Consider the following 23,142-nt stretch of genomic DNA (forward strand, 5'->3'; position numbering starts at 1 on the left):
CACAACAATAGACTCTTAGAGGGATGTAACTTGTTTCATTTAAATCTTGACAATCACCCAAACTAATGTCATGGTCAATTAATGTTGATCTGGTTCTGAGCACTCTCCTCTCTGTTTGAAGAACCCTGTAAATGGAACATTTTTTGAATTGCTTCTCCAGAGCTCAGGGTGACTCATCTGTCTGCCTCTTCTCCATTACCACTACCTAGGCTCTGGGTCAAGCCCTCATCATCTCTCACTTAGGTTATTGCTCTATCTCCCTGCGTGGGGCACCTTATCTCTATACCTCACCCCCCTCCAAGCTGCTAGAGTGATTTTTCTAACACAGAGTTCAGCCCAAGTCATTCCCTGTTTAAAACTTAGGTGGCAATGATCCACAGCTACATAAAATGACATTATGTTTCCCTTATTGACATGACTTAAAAAGCCAGCCACAAAAGAGTACATATATTAAATAAAGCACAAAACCCAGCAAAACCAATCTATGGTGGCAGAAGTCACAATAGCAGCCAACAGGAATTTAAAAAGGTGTTCAACATCACTAATCTTGAGGGAAATGCAAATCAAAAGTACAATGAGGTATAACCTCACACAGTTAGGACGACTATTATTAAAAAAAAACCCCAAAAAATAATAGGTGTTCGGGAGGATGTGGAGATAAGGGAAGCTTAATACACTGTTGGTAGGGGGTGAAAATTGGTGTAGTCACTGAGGAAAACAGTATGGAGGTTTCTAAAAAATTGAAAATAGGACTATTGTTGTGATATATCAACTCATTTTTGGATGTTTATCCAAAGGAAATCAGGATCTCAAAGAGTACCTGCATGCCCACATTCACTGTAGCATTATTCTCGGTAGATAAATGTGGAAACAGCTGAAGTATCGACGAATGAATAAAGAAAATAAAGTGTCGACGAATGATACACACACACAATGGAATATTATGTGGCCTAAAACAAAAACAAAAAAAAGGAAATCCTGCCTTTTGTGACAACATGGATGAACCTGGAGAACATTAGGCTAAATGAAATAAGCCAGACACAGAAAAACAAATACTGCATGACCTCACTTAAATATGAAAGCTAAAATATTGAAGCTCATAGAACAGCAGTTGCCAGAGAAAGGTGAAATGGGGAGGTGATAATCAAAGAGTACAAAGTTTCAGTTCTGCAAGATTAAGGGAGTTCTAGAGATCTACCATATAACATAGTTTCTACAGCTAACAATACTGTATTGTACACTTAAATTTTGCTTACAGTGTATATCCTATGCTAAACCTTCTTACAACACACACACACACACACACACACACACACAGATAATTATAATAAAGTGGTGGGGAAGTTCCCATTGTGCCTCAGTGGATTGTGAACCCAACTAGTGTCCATAACGGTTTGGGTTTGATCCCTGGTCCTTCTCAGTAGGTTGGGAATCCAGCTTTGTGGTGGCAGTGGCGTAGGCCAGTAGCTGCAGCTCCTATTGGACTCCTTGCCTGGGAACTTCCATGTGCCGCAGTTGTGGCCCTAAAAAGCAAAAAATAAAAAGATAAAATGAAGAGGTGGGAGGAAATTTTGGGAGGTGATGAATATGTTTATGACTTTAATGGTGGTGATGGATTCACCCCAAACTCATCGAATTGTATACATTAAATATGTATAGCTTTACATGTAAATCATACCTGAATAAAGTGGGGAGTAATTGTTGGGATTGGTAGGGATCATGAAAGGAGCTTTGGGGATGTTGTTCAATCTGATTTCTTGATCTGGGTGCTAATAAAATAGATGTGCTCATTTTGCGAAAAATCTATCAAGCTATATACTTATGTTTTAGGAACCCTTCTCTGTGTTTATTCCTTCACTAAAAAGTGAAAACGAACAGCCAGGACTGGTTGCTTCCCCTTAGCACGATGCCCAGTCTTTCATAAATGTCCCACCACTTGTTCGCCTCTGCCCCCAGCCCTGATCATCTTCCTCGGGATCCAGCCACACCAGATGACTCAAAGTCCTCCAAACAGCATGCTTCCTATTTTTTTTTCCCCAATGCTGCTCTGACAGGAAACCCTTTAGTTGAAAGTCACCTTACCCTTTGAGGCTCCACTCTAATATCATGTCCTGCATGAGACAACTTCCTGACTACCCTTGTCAAAACGAATGGTTCCCTTCTCTGGGCTTTCACAGTACTTTGTAATTCCTTTCCTCTAGCTGCAGTGATCATATTTTCAATATAAAAACACAAGATTCTTGTCTGAAAAATATGAGTTATACTTAAGAGACCAATAGAATATTGGGATCAAGAATGGCCCAGAACATCAAGCTAGGTATGAAACATCATATTGTAGTAATTTCTCTGGACTTGAATTTCTGCCTCTACCAGAGGTTCTTAATCTTTTTTGCGCCATGAATCTCTTTGGCAGACCATGAAGCCTATGGCCTCTCTTTTTAAACTAAATTTTTACCCAAGTCCACAGCTATAAAAAGTGCACAAATTGTTGATGGAGAGCTCGATGAGTTGTACAAAGTGAACACATTCACATTGCTAACGTCTGGATCAATAAGTAATCCAAAAGCCACACACCCATCCCAGTTACCACTCCACAAAAGGGTGATGTTTCTACTTTGATGTCTAACTCCAGACATCAGTTAGCTTGTTTTTAAACTCTGTATAAATTGAATCATGCAGTATGTTCCCTTTTGCCTCTGATTTCTTTTTCTGAATCTATGTTTGTGAGATTCACCCATGTTGCTGAATGTTGCAATTGTTTATTCATTCATTGCGGGGTGATATTTCATTGTATGACTTTTCCACCAATGATTTATCTATTTTTCTACTGATGAAATAGGGTTTGTTTGTTTGTTTGTTTTTCAGTTTTTCATTGCAATGAATAGTACTTTTATGAACACCCTCATACATTTACCAGGTCCTCATATATGGTAAACGTATTTTGTGTGTGCATTTCAAAACACTTTTTTTTTCTTTTTTCTTTCTTTTTTTTTTTTTTTTTTTTTTGACCATCCTGATGCATATGGAGTTCCATCTGATCTCAGGCCGGGGATCAGATTCAAGCCACAGTTGTGTTGTGACCTATGAGGCATTGCTGGATCCTTTAACCCACTGTGCTGGCCTGGGGATGGAACCTGCATCCTGGCATTGCAGACACACCTCTCATCCCATTGCCCCACAGTGGGAACTCCCAGAACACTGTTTTTAAATGCATAAAATAAAATACATAGGAGCAAAAAATAAATAATCGAACTAATATCTAGTTTTCAAATTACAAAATAAAATTTGAGATACTGTTATGTATGTGCTTCTTTATTAACACAATTCCCAGACCTAGCAGTAGGTCTAATAACTATCACTACTTCAAAGTAATGATGTACTTAAATGTAATTTCAAAATTTCTGCTTAACTACAATGTGCCATGAAAATGTTTGTGATTTCTGTGAATGATAAAGTCACATATATTGTGAATACTTCTGATTTGTTGAATAAATTCACAATTAACATTAAATTTCAGTTAGAGTTTAGTGAAAAATAGGTATGTGGGTTTTGTCCCCCGTCTAAGTTCAGGAGGTCCCTGAATTCACCTCTGATCTAAACTTAACCCTCTTAAAAGCAAGGATCATATCCTAACCATATTAAAAATTTAGAATCTGACACAAAACTTGGCACACCTTAGGTGCTCAATAAGTGTTTTTTTTTTTTTTTCTGAATGATGAACTTATATATGGCAGTAGTAAACTTTGGTTGTGCATATAATTTGTGATAGGTACTGTGCTAGGCTCTTTAAATGTCCATCTAAAAGTCCTCACAACAACTTTTTGATTACTGCCCCCATTTTACTGATGAGGAATGGAGGTTTGGATAGTTATGTAATTTGCCAAGATTCTACAACCAGTGTCAGGCCAGGAATTCAAATCCAAGTATTTCTGACTCCAAAGCTGCCAGCTGACTGCTGAGTCTACGTTTTACTGCTGAAAATTGAATGAAGAGATAGATGAATAACTGAATAAATAAACTGATGCACTTAACAAATCACACCCTCTAGTCTCCTAATCCTTACATTTAGTGGGATAATTTCAAGACGCATCCAGCTGGAATTAGTGATGTAGTCTTGTTGTGAAGAATATTTTTGTTGAAGAATATTTTTATGTGTCTGAGGCAATTTGGTGCCTTGAAAAAAAATCAAACCCAAGAGCTCATTAACATCATTCTTTAATCAACTGAACTGTCATGTAGCAAATGGTAGATGACAGATGTTTCCAGCACTGAGCTTCAGAAAACAACTCCTGGACCACAGAGCTTTATTCATAGTAACAAGCACTTAACCCCAAGTGCACACATCAGGTTGTGGAGAGTTATCTGAACACCAAATCTCACTTCCTCTCAAGGAAAACACTCATAACAGTCACACTCTAGTTAAAATTTTTGCCTTATCTGAGGCCCAAAGGAAGCAGTGGAGAGTTATGAAGGAACTCTGGGATATCAGGGGTTCCAATTCCTCCTTTGTCTCGAGGGCTTGGATAGGTTGGATATCTTTTTAGGGAATTAAACAAAATGCTTCTCCAGTTCTGAGACTCTTTTTATCCGAGGGAAAGAGATTAATTTCATCCATTTCCTTGAAAAGGTATTCTCTGAGTGAGGACTCCTGAAATTTAGAGAAAAGCAATTAAGTGCTTAAGGACATGTTTCTGAATTCAGCTATTCTCATTCTATCTTTTTTTTTTTTTAATGATGCAAATAATACTTACACATGTGGAGTTCCTGCTGTGCTGCAACGGGATTGGTGGTGTCTCTGCAGCGCCAGGGCACAAGTTTGATGCCCAGCCCAGCACAGCGGGTTGAAGGATCCAGTGTTGCCGTAGCTACAGAATATATTGCAACTGTGCCTAGGATCTGATCCATATGCAGCAGGGCAGCCAAAAAAAAAAAAAAAAAAAAAAAATTTATGCATGTAAAGGCATTCAAATACATACACATTTAAAGTAAAAACTCAGGGAGTTCCTATTGTAGCACAGCAGAAACGAATCAGAGAAGTTGCTGGTTCAATCCCTGGCCTTGCTCAGTGGGTTAAGGATTCTGTATTGCCATCAACTGTGGTGTAGGCTGGCAGCTGTAGCTCCAATTAGACCCCTAGCCTGGGAAACTCCATATGCCACCAGTGTGGCTCTAAAAAACCAAAAAAATTAAAAAAACTTAAAAAGCAGTAAAAAATCAAAGTGTCCCTTGCCCTCCTAATCCCATTTCTCAGAAATAACTACGTACTGTTAACATGAACAGTTTCATGTACAGATTCCAAATTGTATTCAAAAACACATCACATATATTTTTACCTATTTGCACACACAAATATGTATACATTCACATATGTAGGCATGTATGTATGTATACAAATATGACATTACTCTTAGCATGTTGTTCTACAACTTACTTTTTCCCTTAATTATATGTCATGAGCATCAGGCCGGGTCAGTATATCAAGGCCAACATCATGCTTCATTAATGCTGCATAGCATTCTGTTTAACGTGTCCATTATAATTGTTCTAACTGTTCTCCTACTTAAAAATTTAGATTATTGTCTCTTTTGTTTGCTATGGGAAACCACATGGCAGTGGACATCCTTATAATTATCATGTTCAAATGTTCGTACAGGATTTCTGAAGGGTAGCTTCTTTCAAGTGGCTTTACTTGGTCAAAGACTCATATATTTTAATTTTTGGCAAAATTATGGCCAGATTCAAGAGGAGACACTTTGAAACTTCTGTTCCTCAGGAAATTTTCTATGCAGTTTCAACAGACTGTGAGATCCACAGCTCTGGGTTAACTCACACCTAAATTCACAGCATTCCTTTCACTCCATTAAAGTGAAGGTGTTCTTACTGCCACAATCTCTCCTCCAAAGAGTGCATGTTTCAGCAACTATGCTTTATTTCAGAAGCAAATGATTTATTGGCAGCAAAACTTAGAAGCCGCTCATGCTTCAGAGTAAAGATTTAACTCCACCTCTAATGAGGATTTTTTTTCGCTCATTAGTCAGCATATCTTTGTGGTCTGGAACAACATCTCCAAGGTACATCTGCACTCCTTTGTTTGTGACTTTGGCTGACCTGGATTCCACCCTGATATGCTACAACAAATACATGATTAGGGGCAGGGATTCATGCCTTTGTTTCCTCCTCTTTCCCCCGCCCATCTTCCATCTCTTCTAAGAGCAAAGGCCCAAAGGGCAAGACCATTTGGTGTCATCCTACATTCCCTTTTTTTTTTAATGCCTTGGGGTTCTGAATCCAGTAATAAAGGCATTACTGTTGTTTGTAAAGAAAGTAACGGCATGAGGGAAGAGAGGTTGGCATACTCCGAGAAAAGACAAAGGCCAAACCCAACCAGAGATACATCCTGTAAAAACTCTGGCAATCTCTTAAAAATCAGTCAGGATTGGACCAATTCTACATCTCATTTCAAGAAAGAAAAAGACTAAGGAGAGTCTTTAAAAAGCTACCTACCTTCTGGGCTGAAGCATGTTGTGTCATGGCCATCCTGCAGGAAAACCGGCTCAGAAAAATCTATGCTGTTCTCTGAAGAGCTTCTGAATGTTCAAGATCAGTTTGTTTAATGTACATGTCTCCCTCACCCTGTACCCAGGTTGCTTCCAGATGTAAGTCCCAGACTGGTCTCTCAATTACCTCGCTGGCAAAGAGGTCAAAACCACCTATCAAAAAAATAACACACTTTTCTGAGAAAGATCACCATCCATTCCCCTATCCCAGATCCACTGTAATAGCTTATACTCCCTTCCAGGGAATTTGAAAACCCAAGGCTTTGCTCAGGCAACTGGAGCCTTGACTTGGATTAGATCTCTAACTTCTTACTATTTTACTTAATGTAGAGTCTGGGTAAGTCAGTTTCTGTCAAGGCTGCTGGAAAGGTTCACTATTTAGTTAATGATTTACATCCAAGCAGTTTGGCCTCTGGAAAGCCTATTTATGTCGATTACTTGGTTCAGGCAGGTAATTTTCAAAATGTGTTAAACATTCTAAGTGAAGGTTAGAAGAGCTTCAAATACGAGTGGAAGAAAAAACCAGGTGCTGTTTCACTAAACGGCTGAGCAATGCATGAAGGTGGTAAGAGAAGAGGTTGGAGCCCAGATTCTGGAGTCATCTTATTACCTGGGTTCAAAACTCAGCCTCTGCCATTGATCAGCTCTTTGATCTTGGGCAAATTACTTAATTTCTCAGCTTCAGTTCCCTTGTTTCTAGATAATAGGATAGTACCTATAAATTGTAAATATTCAATGAGAGAGCTATATCATAAAGCACTTTTTTTTTGCCTTTTTCTTGTCTTTTTAGGGCTGCACTTGTGGCATATGGAAGTTCCTAGGTTAGGGGTCGAATCGGAGTTGCAGCTGCCACCCTACACCATAGCCACAGCAATGCCAGATCCTTAACCCACTGAGCAAGGCCAGGGATCAAACCTGCACCCTCATGGATACTAGTCGGGTTTGTTACCGCTGAGCCATGGTGGGAACTCCCAAAGCACTTTTAATAGTAACTGGCGTATAGTAAATGTTCAGCAAATGCTTGTAATACTATTTTATGTTTTAATGATAAGAATGGTGACATTATATGCTAAGAATGGTGACACACACCCCCCACCCACCCTTTTGAAATAAAAATGATTGGCCATGAAGAGTCTATACAGATTTATAGCCAAATTTTGTTGTGTTTAGATTTGGCAAATAGCAACCATTATTGGGATTCCCTTACCCAGGGCAGGATAAGGAGCATATTATAGTTTAATAAAAATGAAATTGAGTCATTTTCATATTATATGCAGTGTAACTGGAGATCAAATGTAAAAACCAGTTTCATTAACTTAAACATTTATATTTTAAATAGTGGCTGCTATTTTTTTGTTGTTGTTTGTTATGTCTTTTTGCCTTTTCTTGGGCCGCTCCTGCGGCATATGGAGGTTCCCAGGCTACAGTCGAAGCGGAGCTGCCGCTGGCCTAGGCCACAGCCACAGCAATGTGGGATCGGAGCCATGTCTGCAACCTACACAGCTCATGGAAACACTGGATCCTTGACCCACTGAGTGAGGCCCAGGATCGAACCTGCGTCCTCATGGATACTAGACAGATTCATTTCCACTGAGCCACGACGGGAGCTCTAAGTTGCCATTAATTTCTCAGAGTCTTAAAGAGTTATAGATCTTTTTTTTTTTTTTAATGGGGGAGGGGAGAGGTCAACAAATGACTGGGATTTAACCCAAATGATTTAAAAGACAGGATGTTCTTTTTTTCCCCCTAGGGACCACAGAAGGAAATGAGAACTAAATTTAATATTAAGAGTTCTTATGTTCATAAATTGATGTCTTAGGTTTATGTGTCCCAGTAATTATGCCCTGCTTTACAAAGGCTTACTCTGAAATTTTAGTCTAAAGATAGAAATTCAGGGGCTGGGAGAGCTGAGTAGAAACTAGGAAATAAAGGTGTTGAGAGTTTCCAGCAAGGTATTTATCTCATGTGAAAACTCAGGGCAACTTTGTAAAGTGTTATTTATGTGTCTGTCATGTCCCAGCCATTCCTTTCCTTCCTACCTCAGTGGTAGAACTGATGTCAAGCCATGGATCCCTTTCACTCTCACCTGCCTGTTCAGTGACTGTTATCAGACATTTACCTTTTAGTGAAAACTTAGGTCAATGTGTTACTGGCTCTCAGGAAAGATTTGTTTGGAAAGATCTACCTCTAATTAGAGATTTCAAGGTTTTTAATTGCTGCATCATAGATTATATTGCCAGCAAATGAGACCACTCTAATTAACTTAGGCAAAAGGAATTTATTGGAGGAATAAGGCACATGGCTCATAAAATTGAAGGAAAAGCTGAAGAATCAGGATTTGGGATGGACAGGAGCCAAGTCGAACAAGATCTCTGCAGCAGTATCTCATCACAGTCTCCTCAGGGATGTCCCTCAGAATGAACTCTGATCTTCTTAAGTTTTCGTGTCATTCTACTCAATATTTAAATGCTAGGGAGAGAACATCTGGTGGGTCCAGCTTGAGGCCAACCCCTTGCTCAGAAAAAGGGAAGGGTGCCAAGACTGCAACAATGGGGTGAAAAAAAGTTCCACAAAAAATTACGGAAGCACTCTTCCTGGAAAAGGGAACAGATGTTTTGCAGATAAAAACATACATTTACTATAATCACCAAATAAAGGCATTTCACCTACCTGTAAATGTGTGGGACACATATTTTTGAGGTGTGGTGGAAGAGGAAGGTTGTCCCAGCACTCACATAACCATCCTTCTTCACATGAAGGACCTTCCTATGAGACCCTTTCCTGGTTTCCAATGAGGGTGTATCCATCAAATGAAATAGGAGGGACCCCAGAAGTCTTTCAGTGGTTTTTCTCTCAGAAGCTTTTAAATTAACACCTTATGATTTAACTGTATTTGAGAAGACCATGGAATTCTTAAAGTTATACATTTTGGTCTTGGGGGAAGGTGCTAAAATGTGGTTTCTAAGGTAAATATTTGAATGAACACTAATATATCTCAACCACTGGTTTAGATTGTAGACCACTGCCCCTCTACTCTCCTGACTAAATACGCAATTTCCTGAGTGCAACCCCAGACCTATTAGAGCAGAGTTCTGGTGGGGAGGGGTTCAGGCAAGGGGCAGATACTAAACTTTTAATAAACTGCCCAGGTGGTTTGGATGGATGTCTGAGAACCAGACTCAACAAATCCCAATAGTTGTTGAGCATATCCTCTGGGCCAGTCTATGTTTTGATCACTAGGGATACAACAATGAACAAAGTAAACAAAGTTCTTACTCTTTTGAAGATTCTTATGAGGGAAAATGAATGATGAACAAATTAAAAAAATAAACTAAGGAGATAATTTTAAAGTGGAAAAATCAGAAGACAAAAAGAAGGCAGTCTCAAGCTTCACATGACAAAACAGAAATGTTTACTTTTTTTCTTTTCTTTTCTTTTCTTTTTTTTTTTGTTTTTTTTGTTTTTTGTTTTTTTGCTTTTTTGGGCCACATCCAAGGCGTATGGAGATTCCCAGGCTAGGGGTCTAATCAGAGCTCCACCATAGCCACAGCAACAAAAGATCCAAGCCAAGTCTGCAACCTACACCATAGCTCACCACAACCCTGGATCCTTAACCCACTGAGCGAGACCAGGGATCCAATCTGCAACCTCATGGTTCCTCGTCGGTTCATTTCCGCTTCGCCACAATGGGAACTCCCAGAAGTGTTTACTTTTATCTGTCACATTCTTCCTTCTCAAGTCTTCTCTGTCTTGGATAATGTGCCCCCACCTTTTGGCCTGAACATCATTCTGGGTTGATTTCTATCTTTCTCTCTTTTCTTCACCAACCACACACACACTCCATGCTCAGGTCAAGTCAGCTCTACTCCCCAAATGTGCTCCAAGTCCATGTGCTTCTCCTCGTCTCCATAGCCACCTCTGCAACAACACCTCACTTCCTCTTTTCTTTTTTTTTTTACAGCCACACCTGCAGCAGACGGAAGTTCCCAGGCTAGGGGTCAAATTGGAGCTGCTGCTGCAGGCCTGTGCCACAGCCATGGCAACACCGGATCCAAGCTATGTAACCTATGCTGCAGCTTGTGGCAATGAAGGATCTTTAACCCACTGAGTGAGGCCAGGGATCTAACCCACATCCTCATGGAGATAATGTCAGGTCCTTAACCCGATGAGCCACTCCTACCTCACTTCCTCCAGTATAGATGACTTTGATAACTTCCTAATTGGCCTCCCAGTCCCTAATCACATCTCTCTAGAGCTCATTCTCCACAAAGCAGCCAGAGTGAAATTTCAAAAATGTAAATAAGACCCTGTCCCTCTTTAGCTGAAAACCTCCCCAATCAAACTCCTGATCTACGAGAACTGCAAGATCCAACACCCACCATTACCCTACCCCTTGCTTTCTGGCCACATCTGGGATATTTTATCCCTTGCGCACAGTGCTGGAACACCAAGACCTTCTCTCAGTCTTCCAGACACACCAAGATTGTTCTGCCTCATGACCTTTGAACTTGCTTTTCTCTCCAGCTGACAACTTCAGATCATTGGGGTCACAGCTCAAATGTCACCTCCTCAAAGAGGTCTTCTTCATCCTTCTTAACTAGTCATTGTCAACAGTCCGTTTTATTTTCTTCATAGTCCTTTAGCATCTGAAATAGCCTTATTTGTCAAAGTGTTTACATGTTAACATCTGTGTTTTCTCATTACTACAAAAGTTTCATGGGTGCAAGGATTTTTGCTTTATTCATTGCTTTATTCCTAGCACCCATGGGCTAGCACACAGTAGGAGTCCTCTAAATACTGTAATCCCAATGAATGAAAATAAGTGAGTGTATCAGTGGAAAGTAACTGGAGGTTGGGCTACTTAAACAGGCCTTCTTTAAATGAAGGCTGAGTTTTTAGGGTTATGGGTTTGGGAACTACATATATTCTAACTTTGTACCACAAAAACTTTTCATTCTAGACAGACAGGTTTATTTGCTCTTTTGTCAATAGTCCTCATACTTTCCTGTCAGCTCAGTGAAAAGACCCAAATTGTGTGCCCACCAAGAGCTCAGCCTATGTGAAATGCTGGGGGACTTGTCTCAGAAAACTTACACACATATCTTTGCTCCTGACACCTCCATCATCAAAGGCCCTTCTCCTCCATCTTTCCCCCATCACAATTCTGCTCATTCTACTCCGAGATGTTGTCCCTACGTTCTCCAGCAGAAACTGACCTCTTCCCTGACTCCTTTTAGAGTATTTGAGTGTACTATTTACCTTGACTCTGGAATGCATATCAAATGTGTGCCTTGGGAAAGTTATTTAATTTCTCTGAGCCTGCTTCCTCACTTAAAAAATATGATGAATGATACTGATTTAGCAGTGTTGATATGATGACTTTATATATATATAGCACTCAGTGGCTGGGACGTAGTAGGAGTTCACTAAATACTGTTGTCCTAATGAATGAAAATAAGTGAGTGTATCCATGGAAAGTAAATGGAGGTGGGGCTACTTAAACAGGCCATCAGTAAATGACTTTATACATATAAAGTCATCTTATCAACCCTGCTAAATCAGTATCATATATATATTATATCATATATATAAACACCAAGCACAATACTGGCACATAATCACCCATTAAATGGTAGCTAGACATTTATTATTTCTGGAAGCTCCTATTGTGGCTCAGGGATAATGAGGTGGACTAGGATTCATGAGGATGGGGGTTCGATCCCAGGCCTAGCTCAGTGGGTTAAGGATCCAGCATTGCTGTAAGCTGTGGTGTAGGTCACAGATGCAGCTCGGGTCCTGCCTTGCTTTGGTTGTGGCACATGTAGGCTGGCAGCTAGAGCTCTGATTCAGCCCCTAGCCTGGGAACTTCCATATGCCACACGTGTGACCCTACAAAGAAAAAAAAAGCATTTATTATTTCTTCTTCTTGTTAGTAAAACCATAATAATTATGTCAACAATTATTAGACTAGAATATAATATTATCAATAGTAATTGATAATAATATAATATTGGTAATAATATTATTGATTATATTTATTGATGGTTTACTATTTGCTAGTAAATGCTAGTAAATGCTTCACATTTATTATCTCATACGTGGTGATTTTGCAATCTGATTGCTTCATACACTTATATTTCCCAGCTAGCTGTTTAGGGCATAGGCTAGCTATGTCTTTTTTTTTTTTTTTTTATAATCCTCTCAGTGCCAAACTAGTGCATAGTTCATTGCAAGTGTTCAAGAACTATTCATTGCAAATGACAAGATCTATAGCTCTGAAACTTAGTGACTTGCATTATGTCAGAATATAAGCTGATCTAGAACAGTGAATAATTTAAAACTTGATCTTAGATATGTCATCTGCTTAAACAGTATGCTGGTGAAAGGACTACCTTCCATCTATTCAGTTCTTTTGAACACCTACTATGTGCCACACTGTGTTATAAGCAACTAGCAAAGGCTTCTAAGATAGGGAAATAATGGCATTCATTTGTCTGTATTTCTAGCAGGTTTATAAACTCCACTTTTGCAATTGCTTATCCCTTCCAAGAGACCGGCTCCTGTGTTGGAATCTAAGCATTTAGAGAACATACAAAACATACATCCTAATGAACAGATAAGCTCTGGAGTCAGAATGCCTGGGTTTAAATCTCAGCTCTGCTAAATTTTTACTCTGAGATTCTGGGCATGTTGCTTACCCTCTATGAGCCTTAATTCCTTTATCCGAAAATAATAATACCTATCTTTAAGGAGTACTGTGGGTATGAAATGAAAGAACGCATATAAAATATTTAGCACTGGCATACTAAATACTCAAAATATTGGCTATCATTAAACTACTAGTTCACATTCCTCTACCAAGTATACTAAAACACTGGACAAGAAGAACACACCTGGGCACTTATTTCTGAACAAGGGGAGAAGGAATAAATATACATTTAAGTTCTATTATGGGTCAGGCACTAGAGTAAAAAGCTCTCCATATGTTATTTAATCCTCACAACAACACGGTCAAAAAGAAATTATTTTACAAATGAGGATACTAGGACCTAAAGAGATTAAATATTTTGCCCAAGTTTACACTGTAGAAGAGGTGGAGCCAGTATTAGTCCTTCTCTGAATCGTTCTCACATGATAAAAAAGGAGACACCTACATTTCTCTCATCATGTCTCTGAGATTCTACACGCACTGCATTGTTTCTATAGGACACTGGTACTCAAATATGGTGTACAGGAGGATCACTTGGGGTGCTTAAAAAACCCTCAATCCAGCACCACCCCCAAAAGATTCTAATTCTAGGATATGGTCCAGGAATCAGCATTTTAGGAAACACTCCAAGTAATGCTGTTGCTGGTGGTTCCTGATCACTTTCTAGAAATAGTGCCCTAAGGATCAAAATACCAGCTTTTAAGATCATGTCATTCAGACTTGTATATTAAAAGCATCTGAAATCATTAGGCATGTGACCATAGATACAGAGGTAAACTGATGTATTTTAGGCTTAACATAGCAAATGCATACTTGGCATTCATTTTACAATTTCTGTACACAGAAATCTTAAATTGACTTTGCGTGAGTTTTTATGTCCTCTCTATGAGCAGGCCTCTTATATGGAGTATCTGACTTATAGCAATTCTTTATTAGTTGTTTGTGTATTAGCAGTTTTTTATTTAGCCATGATGATTTTAAAAGACTTACCAAATGGAAATGAATACATGACAAGAAATACTTTTGGGGAGAAAAAAATGAGGAGGACCCCAAAGGTGATATTTTATAAATGTTCCAGACATTTAACATGCCTGATTGCTTAAACAGTTGTATAAGGACCTGTCAGGTATTTAGCTGAGGTAATTCTTTAAACCATATAGGTTACATAGTGCTAATAAAATATGTTGATGAATCCTTGAGTATTGCCCCGATTTATGTCTCCTTGGGGAGTGGCGAACTCATTAACATGGTTTCCATATCAGTTCTTCCTGCTTTGCTGCTGGAGTACTTTCCAGACTGGCTTGGCACAAAAGTGTGATCAAATCATAAGTAGCATGGCTGAGTTTCAAACTGAATGGTTCACCTAACCCCACTGATTGAATATATGACATTACATAGTATGAAAAGGTGGTTGTTCTTCGCTGAGTTTACTTTTCTGTCTGAGAGCTTTAAAAGGTAAATTTGGGGGAAGGGGATGGAGGAGTGCCCTCTACATAAATTCTTAGCTCTTCATGTTGCCTGTGCTAGCTGAGAAGTTGTTAAATTGGGAGCCGCAGGGTGCAGGTGTAAGCATGCGCTCAGAGGGAGCGAGAGAAACCTGTTTGCCTTCTAAAACAATAAGTAGTAAAACAGGTTGTTTAGGGTAAAGTCCCTTGAACTCGGTAATTGATTTTAAATACATCTGCCTATTATAATACCTTCTATTTACAAAGTGCTTTGAAAAGTTCAAAGCATTTTTACCTTTATTATCATTTGAGCTTCATAACTACCCTATGAGTTAGAGACAGCAGATATTATAATCCACCACCACCACTTAAAAGATGGCTAAACTGAAGCAAAAGCATGTCAAGAAACTTGTCTGAGGTCACATAACCAGTTGGTTTCACAACTAGAACTAGAGCACCAGGATTTTGAAACCTAATCCTGTGCTTTCCTGGCAGAGTGTCTCTGGCTACTGCTTTATCTACCCAGAGTTCATGTGGAGATTTGTGGTTACAGTTTAATTGGAGAATACAAATCGGGCATACCTAAAGAGCTCTACAGAAGGGAGATTGTTTCTCTTAGATCATGACTGTGTTGGAAGGGGGGGGGGGTAAAGAATGAAGTCAGTTGTTTTAGACAGTGCAAACTACAAACAAACAAAAACACTCTGTAATCAGTTTCTGAATATTTGGGGAGCTATTCATTCATTAATTTGTGTATTCATTTTTTTAAAGTATCTTTTAAGTGCCTTTATATGAGAGATTGTGCTCAGTACTTTGGGGAAGATACAAAGAAATGCATTTAATTTTAAGGGGTTCCTTCAAATTATACAAATAACAGCTATTTTATTCATTGTCCATTACCACCTGGTAGAAGAAATGAAATGCCTTCCTTTCAGAAGAGCAAGACAAATAAAAATGGATGAAGAAACAGGGCAACTAATTTCCTTCAATTCTACTCCTGTAGAAGGGTTTAAAAAAAAAATCTAGGTACACAAAACACCAAGTTTGCTATGTCATCTAATCTAAGGTAATGCCCCTTTGAGACTAGGGAGAATGGGCTTAGGTTAGTGCCAGGTTCCTTATCAGGAATACAAGATCAGGATTTAAGGAAAAATGTTAGTATCTAGACCCAAAAGCAACTTCCAAAAATCATCTCTGAAGGCCAGAATTAAGTCTCGCCAATACTTAACCCTACCTGGATCCAAACGCACTTTTCCTCCTGGCAGCTTAAGCATGCAGACAAAAGGTAACAGAGGTGCAATGGGTGCAAGAGGCAAGTGGCAGTGTTGAAGGGTCTGTCATTTGGGTGGAAGATAAGTAAGAGTTTGCAAGTGTTGAGAGTTTCCTTAGAGGTCACTTAAATCTCTCTCTCTCTCTCTCTCTCTCTCTCTCTCTCTCTCTCTCTCTCACACACACACACACACACACACTTCCCTAGACAAATTTCTTTACTTTCTAGCATAAACACCTCCAAACCTGAAGGCAAAATTTGTGTTAATATTTACACATATTATAAGCACTTGTTTGATATATATTTTTAGTTTATACTACATGTACACAAATGGTGTCATTGAGTGAAACCACTTTTTTTTTTTTGCTGTGACAGGTCTTGCTCAGCCCCCACTATGGGTTTGTGAAACATTGTGTATGCTCATATGTGTTGTTATTTGTCTTGTGTGTGAATAGTGGAGACTGAGTTAAGTCCCCTGTGTCCCATATTACTCCTCTGGGTTTCCATTTTTTCCACTTGTGAAATTAGAGTTGGAGTCAGTGAGCTCTAAACTGTTCCAACTCTACCATCTGACGTTGTACCAGTTTTTAAAATACACCGTTAAACATACATTTTGTACTCCACTCAGTCAGTATCCTTAACCAAATTGGTCATAGTTGGGTACAAAATCATAAGTCAGATAAAACTAAGTTTATTCACTTTACAAAAAGATATTTGATTTGCAAAATAATTTCAGAATAGTGGAAAATAACAAAATCTGGCTATACATTTAAAATATAGATTTATTTATTTATTTCTTCTTCTTCTTCTTCTTCTTCTTTTTTTTTTTTTTTAGGGCTGCACCTGTGGCATATGGAAGTTCTCAGGCTAGGGGCTGAATTGGAGCTACAGCTGCTGGCCTACACCACGGCCACAGCAATGCCAGATCCGAGCTACCTCTGAGACCTACACCACAGCTTGCAGCAACACAGGATCCTTAACCCACTGATTGAGACCAGGGATGGAACTCGAGTTCTCATGGGTACTAGTCGGGTTCATTACAGCTGAGTCACAAGGGGAGCTCTCTATATTTATTTTTAATCCAAGTTTTTAGGAAAAGTAGTGTAGAGTCAGACATACATGCATTAAATAATGAAAATATAAACATTTAAATGTCATAAAATCATAGTATTTTGGAATGTGAAAGGAAATCTCAACCCAATATCCTTATTCTACAATTTAGGGAACTATGAAACAGAAAAGTTTATTTACTTGGTCAAGAGCACATAGGTAGTTAACAAAGGCTGTGCCAAAAAAATCAATTGCAGGATATTTTCTGCATTTTTCTCTATTTATATTTTGGGTCCACACCTCCTCATTTACCTGTGAAGGAAAAAAATCACAGATGTTCACTGCTCAAATTTAAATATTATTTAAAATAAAACAAAGTTATAATGCAGACTCCCAAGTTCCTCATGTGTAGACACATCACATTTTAATAGTGTAAATAGTAGATTTGCAGGCATTTAAAGTAATCTACTTGAGTTCTTAATTTTGCTGAACTCTGCCACTGAAATAGCATAGTACCCTGCTACTATTTTCTAAAACTATTTCAGATATTTTTGTTTTTCTATAAATAATATTATTTGATAACTACACCTTGATCTCTGTCAATAATATATTTTCTTTTCTTTTTTTATTGAAGTAGAGTTGATTTACAATGATATATTCTCTAATACATTCATTGAAATTCCAGATATGCTTATAAGTGTAAGACTTTACTCCATTGCCCCCAATCATGTGTTTTATTATTTTTCACGTTCTTGTATTAAATAGTAAATAACCTCCCTTTAAATAGTTATCACTTTAGTGCAATGATTAGAAATTAAATATTAACACAAAATACTAGTCAGTTTCAAGGCACATCACTTTATTTTTGCCATGCACCCCAGAGTTTGCAGTTAGCAGGGCTCTTTAAAACTAATGCTTCTAGCATTTCATTGACTCACACTAAATTGGTCCCTAGATCACCCAGTTAATTTTAACCTTGACCTCCCACAGCTGTATTGCCTTACTCAGCCCAGAAAAACTCCCTGCTTCCACCCTTTCTGCCTCTTATGAAGCAATAGTGCAGAGGAAAAACAAAACCCATTCCTTTAAGAAAGATTCCGCCTCCTCTCTTTTAAGCAAGCGCCTAATGCTAATTGTGGAGTCTCTACTAAAGTCACACACTTTACTACTCAGCATTGGGAGAAGCTGCTGCTGCTGCCGCTGCAGCTGTTACCGCTGCCGCTGCAGCCGCCGCCGCCACCGCGGGTCTGAGGCTGCAGTAGGTTTCTGTGCAGCATTGCAGATCCACACCTAGAAGACACACGCGTCTACTACGCTGGACACAAGAAAGCCTTAGATCCTCAGTGGGTAAGCAAATCTTTTATCCATTTTGTCCAGAAACTGTGGGAAAGAGAGTGATCATGGAAAGGATTGCTCATCAGACATGCTTAAGATGGATTATGTTAATTTGTCTCCCTTTTTGGGGGGGGGTCCTAGATTTGTGACTAGCAAATGCCCTGTATAGGGGAGACTATTGTCTGATACGTGCCCTTAACATACTTTTGGGGGGCTGTTCATAAAAAGGTAACCTTAATGAATTGCCAAGCTTTTCATTCTCTGCTTTTTAAATGCAAGAAAACATCCAGCCACTCCCAATATTTCTCTCAAATACTGCAGATATTTTAAAATCCCAAATAAAATGACAGGCAGAACATTTTCTAAATATTTTCTACCCAAAGCCAGGAAGCCTTCCCCACGATCCTTTAGGGGTATCTAAAAACCATAAGACATCGTTAGATTTTGAGCATATGGGAGATGGTGGTAGACTAAAATTTCTTAAGGTTTAGTCCAGTGCAGAGAGAAAATAAGGATAAATGAATCACAGTTTGGGCCAAGACAAGATTCATTTTCCACACTTCATATGTGGGAAGAGGAAACTACATTTTAATTAGCACATTTTTAGGGAGGAGGGAGGGGATGAAGATGAGGGGGATGGCATGAAGTATTTGAGGGGGAAGAGAAGAGTCTGCAGAAGAGGAAGGAAATGAAATGGAGTGTTGCCAATGCCTTGGAAACGAAGAGAGATAAGGGTGGGGAATGAAGTTTGTTGTGTGTGTTAGGGTGGGGTTGACCCAAGGGACCATGAATAACCAGAATGGCGCTCAGCCGGGCGTGCTTGGGAGTGGATTCGTGCCTGTGGAGGACATGTACGCCAGAGGGATGTGCAAGTCGTGGGTGGCAGAGAAAAGTGTGCGTTGCTGGGAGGTCTATTTCTAGAGTAGGTCGTGTCTGGGAGGTGGGGGGTGGGCGGCCCTAGTGTCACCTGTGGATGGATCCACAGCCCTGCAATTGCGTGTTGCAAAGTTTACCCGCCCCCAAATTCATTTTGAAGGCTGGCGGTGCTTTGACTTTTCACCTCCCAGAGGTCAGCTGTCATAAGGTCTCAAGGCCAGGAGCCAAAGTGGGGATGAGACCCTTGATACCCATCAAGTAAGCAGGATTGAGAGAGCGCCTGCCCTGCCCCTCTGAGGAGGTGAGTAGAGGGAGGAGGCGCCCCCATAGGCAACTATGATGAGAATACCCAGGCCTCTCCTATGGGGGGCGTGCGGAGGTTGAACCTTAGCAGTGGCCTCCTGCTGAAGACCCAGCAGCCAGTGGCTAACTAAGAGCTGTGGCTTAGCCTCAGGATTAGGAGCTCTCTCAGGTTAGGGAGGGCGACATTTCCGAGGCGCCCCTCCTCCCCGCCTCTAGTCGGGTTTGCGTAGGAGTCGTTTACACCTCCGACCCTCAGGGGACGCCGCGGATCGAAGCTGCATAGCCACAGAAGGACGCTGAAAAGATGCTAGACTGCTGTCCCCGCCAGGCCCTCCCAGGGGCCGGCCAATAAGCCCCAGCGACCGTGTCTTCTGTGACACTCTACTGGCGGGCCGGGTGGGGGCTTCAGGGGGTGGGACCAAGGCTCTGGAGGGGAGTACGGGACCACGAGGGGCGGAGCCTTGGGAGGCGGGGCCAGGAGTGTCCCAAGATTCCGAGGGGCGGGGCCAGGACGCTCGGGGGCCCGAGGGGCGGGACCAGGGGCGCTCGGGGGCTGCGAGGGGCGGGCTTGGGGGTGGGGCCAGGGGCGCTTGGGGGCCTAAGGGAGGGGCCTTAGGGGCGGAGCCAGGGGGCGCTCGGGGGGCGCTAGGCCAGTCCCGCCAGAGCCCGAGCAGCCTGCCGGTAACGGTCGCAGAGGCGCGGGGAGGGAGGGAAAAGAAGGAGGTTTAAGTTATATTTTAAAAAACCGAGATCGAGAGCTAGAGGCATCGCGACCCAGGTGTCGTCGCTTCCTGCTACAAAGGGCTCAGCGCCCAGGTCCCTCCTTCCTCAAGCCCCTTCCTCTCCTGCCCTCCCTTCTGGAGCAGTGCGGCGCTCAAGCGGCGGCAGTGGAGGATCGCCCGGCCGCTGCAGCCCCAGCGGCCGCGGAGAAGGAGGGAGGGAAGCACAAAGCCGGCTGCGAGCTGCGAGCTGCGAGGTAATCCTGAGGGGAGGGAAGGCGCCGTCTTTCTGCCCCTCCTTCCGGCAGGGACGGCGGGCGCCCGCGCGGGCTGGGCTGTGGGGACCCTTCCAGGGGGTCGCGCGGGGTTGAGGAATGTGACCGCTCGCAGGCCTGAGGGGACTTCCTATTGGCTGCCCTTGTGGCCTCAGGTGAACCCCTTTCTCTCCGAGGGAGGTGGATCTGCAGGGGAGGATCTCGGGGCGCTGCGAGGTGGGCCTTACGAGGTGGGGCGAGGTGGGGCGATTTCCCCTGGAGGACCGGGAGTTCTGAAAATCAAGAGCTAGCTGAGGCTTCGGTGACCCGGGGGACCTTACGCTCTGAAGGTGCGCTCCAGGAGGGTGGGAGGTTCCCGCGCTTGGAAAAAAGGTGGAGGTAAGGGAGTGGGTGTTGGTTTGTTTTACCCATTTTAAAAAAACTTCTGTTACAAGTTGAAAGTGTTCAGCCAAATCTTACTCCTGCAATCTGCGTCCCCATCCCCCTCAACAGCCACACACCCCACCCACCCCACCCCTGCAAACGTATGCACGTTAGGTTGCGCTTCCTGCCCGGGTTGACAAACAGAGTTGGCAGCAGGTTCGCTTTAGTGGTGTTTGGGGCACGTCCATCCTCTTCGGAGGTATGCTTTTATAAATGAGGCAAGATTGCAGAGACAGGTAGAGTAAGGTAGGCCTCTATTAAAATGGCAAGAATGGCCTCAGGTAAACTTTTTTTGTTGCAGAGATTTAATTGCAAGTAGATGCCAGTTTAAAATGAGAGAGTGATGTAAAACCACTAATTTCTTTGGCACATGTGCTATTGCAATTGACCTGCTAGAGTGATGTGGGGAGAAACAGAATTTAAGTCAACCGAGAGGCTTTGAGTGGGGATTATATGCAAATTTGGTGAAGTTGATAAGATTGGGGGGGGGTAGGAATCTACTACATAAAGGTGTGTGCACGTTTATGTTAAATTATAAGACATTTTAGGCTTAGCAGTGTGAAATGGTTGCTTTTCTTGGAATGGAGTACATCTATATCATGCTGAGTACCTCCTGATTTTGGCCTTAGAAAATTCCTAATGAGAGTATTAAAGAGAGTAAAATAAGAATACAGTGTAATTTGTCATTTTTAAATAAGATGCTTGACTCTTTTTTTTTTTTTTTTTTTGTCTTTTTGCCATTGCTTGGACCGCTCCCGCGGCATATGGAGGTTCCCAGACTAGGGGTCGAATCGGAGCTGTAGCCACCGGCCTACGCAAGAGCTACAGCAACGCGGGATCCGAGCCGCGTCTGCGACCCACACCACAGCTCCGGGCAACGCCAGATCCTCAACCCACTGAGCAAGGCCACGGATTGAACCTGCAACCTCATGGTTCCTAGTCGGATTTGTTAACCACTGAGCCACAACGGGAACTCCGATGCTTGACTATTTTTTTTAGTGTGTAATTAAGATATGGGATCTATTCTTTTATAAGGTTGTTACTTTGGGAGCATATGTATAAAGTTTTTAATATATAAGACTTATTTTCATTGTAATTGCACTGTAACTCACTCATTTTCCTCTGCTTAAATTGAATAGATTAACTTTGCAGAGAGAAGGCCTGCAAAAAATGGCCACTTTTACTATATTTAACTCTTCATTGCTTTGAAGAGTTCAGTCTTTGCTCTTAAAACTATAAATTGACCTCAAGTGCTGGCATGTTGGAATGTTGCTTTTAAAGAAGAAAATTGGTTTATCTATTTTGAATGTTGAATGTAATTTAGGAGTTCTTGAAATAGTTGGTTATGAGACATTCATTATGTTGCAGCTTTTTACATGTATAAGGAAATGTTTGTTGGTAAACATCTGACATACTGACAAGTGATCAGATGACACCTAGAAAATATTTTTGCGTGATAGAAGGACTGTAATTTCAGAATATGTTTTACATTCTGAAAATGGATGAGAAAATATTTTTTGCATGATAGAAGGACTGTAATTTCAGAATATAGGTTTCACATTCTGAAAATGGATGAGAAAATTATACTGTACATTTTGCTATTTCTAACCCCCTTTTTCAATAATGTTATAATAGGATGATGTTTAAAGTGTGGATTTGGTCTTTGTAAAAGCAGAATGTCTTTTGAGACTAAGAGGACTTCCTCCTACACATCAACCTTCCTCCTACACAAAATCCTAAAATCTAAATACAGGGTGGGGTCCATGCTCTGAGGTTGTGAGTCCTCCTGTAGTAGGTCTGTAGTGTCTGACTGTTTTTGTCACACTTAAGCCTATGCAAGTTGTTAGCTGTTTAATCTGTCCTATCACAGAGAGTTGTTTTGCAGTACTGGGAAGCACTTACGTATGTCATCAAAGTGTAAGAAGCATTTCTATTGAAAGAAGTCACATAAAAGCATAAAAACCCAACTCTGAACAAATTGGGTTTGTAAAATATTGGGCAATAATAACATCAGACTCTTAATGAGTTGTTATTTATTTATTTATTTATTTATTTTTGTCTTTCGTCTTTTTTGTTGTTGTTGTTGTTGTTGCTATTTCTTGGGCCGCTCCCGCGGCATATGGAGGTTCCCAGGCTAGGGGTCCAATCGGAGCTGCAGCCACCGGCCTACGCCAGAGCCA

The 23,142-nt window shown here is 40.9% G+C and overlaps 1 protein-coding gene and 1 long non-coding RNA gene across 9 annotated transcripts in view; one reads left to right on the forward strand and one right to left on the reverse strand.

Annotated features, from left to right (window-relative positions):
* LOC102163250 lies at positions 4,200–6,903 on the reverse strand. The gene is made up of 3 exons (XR_307795.3): positions 6,505–6,903; positions 4,752–4,896; positions 4,200–4,648 (listed from the first exon to the last, which is right to left on the reverse strand). It is a non-coding gene; the product is annotated as an uncharacterized LOC102163250 (long non-coding RNA).
* Positions 18,057–23,142, forward strand: part of ADD3 (adducin 3) — a 132,305-nt gene continuing 127,219 nt past the window's right edge. For 3 of the 8 annotated variants that reach the window (XM_021073191.1, XM_013983720.2, XM_003359365.4), the window contains exon 1: positions 18,067–18,378. The gene's annotated coding sequence lies outside the window, so the exon portion shown is untranslated. Of the gene's footprint in view, positions 18,379–20,140; positions 20,522–21,109; positions 21,162–23,142 lie in introns of those variants that run through there. The other 5 variants (XM_001924738.5, XM_005671448.3, XM_001924829.5 and 2 more) reach the window with 5 other exon arrangements.

This window comes from Sus scrofa, chromosome 14, assembly GCF_000003025.6.
Source record: "Sus scrofa isolate TJ Tabasco breed Duroc chromosome 14, Sscrofa11.1, whole genome shotgun sequence".
Classification (NCBI taxonomy): domain Eukaryota; kingdom Metazoa; phylum Chordata; class Mammalia; order Artiodactyla; family Suidae; genus Sus; species Sus scrofa.